Below are 2043 nucleotides of genomic sequence, written 5' to 3' on the forward strand. Positions count from 1 at the left end.
AAAGAAACAAGCTCCCTTCTGCTCACCTTCTCTCAGATGTTGGTCCCGGTCCCACACTGCTGTTTGCTTTATTCCCAGTGATCCTGTTTCTGACCCAAACACTTTGTCTTCATCTGGGATCCAGCTCGTTTTCTCTCCTTTGTGACCTTCCTACCTTCTCTAATCAATCATCCAAGCCCTCGCTGATCACCTCCCACCACAGACTCTGTAAGACTTAGGGTCCATCCTGTTCAAAACGACACCATCCTATTTTCTGCCTATTTTTAAAAATTAATTAATATATTAGGTAATAATAAATAGAAATAAAAGAATAATAAGATATATCTCTATTTTACTTATTAATTCATTTCCTTGGTTAGATTTTATAGCAGCCTGGACTATAAATATACTTTTATGCCCTATAGTATCTGGCCCTGTGTGGAGCGCCTCCTTGGTGCTGGGCGGTTTGATTCATTGAATGATTTTAATGATAAAATAGCCAAAGCCTTAGGCAATGCCAGGAATGGTCCAAGCAGGTGCCCACCATGATGGGCAGCCAAGGCCTAATCCTTCAAAAAGTACTTTTCAGCAGTGTGATTTTTTTTTGTGCAGTTTTTAGACGAGACTGGGTTTGAACCTGCCACCACCAGCATATGGAGCCGGTGCCCTACTCCTTTGAGCCACAGGTGCCACCCAGCAGTCTGCTTTTAATAGATGAGTTTTAATGGAAACCACCTACAAATAAGGCAGAAACTTAAAACTCTTGACAAAATTGTTCTACAGCAGTGTTCTATCTTTACAGTCTCCTTAACTTTAAAAAGTGTCTTCCTCTGAGAGTGCCAGTGTCCTCCTCTGAGAGTGCCCCCTCTGCTTGCTTTGGGCATGATGTCACTCTTTTCTGAAGCTGTCAAGCTACAGTTTACATGAAGGGTAAAGAGATTTTTCAGATGATGAAATGCAACATCCCTGAGAATCCACTCTGAGAGCCCAGTGAGTGGCTACATGGTTGTCAGTCGACCAAAAGGAGAATTTTCCATTGAATTCTTCCCAGAGAACTATTGTAGCAGCCCCCACCTCCCATCTCCTTCCTGCTAGCTGGTCCTGGCTGTTCCTCATTGTTGTGACTGGAGTTTCTGGCTGTGCTGGTCTTCTACAAAGATTCCTCCTGACCTCTTGATGGCTGCAGGCAGGTGAATTAATGGGTTAATGACTTCAAGGCCTTTTGAGCACCCTAGATAAAAGGGCCTGTCTCATGCATTAATTACTGTTATTTTAAAACCTAGCATTATAGTATTAATCCATCTGCTGCTAAGCCCATAAGAATATGAGGGCTTTTCGCCTTCATGCATCCAAATTACTCACACCTAATTTCTTTAGGCTTTTATGCCACAATAGCACCAGGACACCCAGCTTGGATATGACTTTGATGAATCAAAATACCTGATTATAATGAATCCATTAAAAATGGAGATAAAACAGTCCAAAGACCAAACGCCTTTGGCCAAACACCTATTTATGTTACTCATATTTCCTTCTCACAAAAACAGAGCCGGAGGGAATGTTGGAGGTCACCTAGCCTGACCCTTTATTAATCATCAGCAATAAGGAAGCCGATATCGTAGCACGAGGAATTTAATAACAAGGAAGCAGAGGCCCAGAGAAATGAAGGGACATGCTCGAGATATGGGACACTGGCGAGGACAGCCAAGGTTTTCTGTCTGCTGGTCGTATTCTCACTGCTGTAGCAGGTTGCCCTTCCTGACCCTTCCCACCTTCTAAGGATAGGTGTTTAGAGAGACGCAAGGGCCTAAACGTGATTTGTGGGTCATGGCTAGAAAGGAAGGAAAAAAAAAAGAAATAGAATATGAGAGTGCTACACATATTTTTGCTCCTGCAGCTCTGAACAACTAACTGTGTGGGGACAAGGCATGTGAGAGGGCTGCACTGGCCAGGAGTGGCTCTTCTGTTATCTTGTTTGCCAGGATGTCCAGGATGGCTTCCTGTAGTTGTAGGAGCTCCCTCCACTCCAAAGAGCACTGTGCTTGGAGTTTGATGCCCAGAGGG

Source organism: Otolemur garnettii, unplaced genomic scaffold (assembly GCF_000181295.1).
Source record: "Otolemur garnettii isolate 467f Iridium unplaced genomic scaffold, OtoGar3 scaffold00124, whole genome shotgun sequence".
Lineage (NCBI taxonomy): Eukaryota > Metazoa > Chordata > Mammalia > Primates > Galagidae > Otolemur > Otolemur garnettii.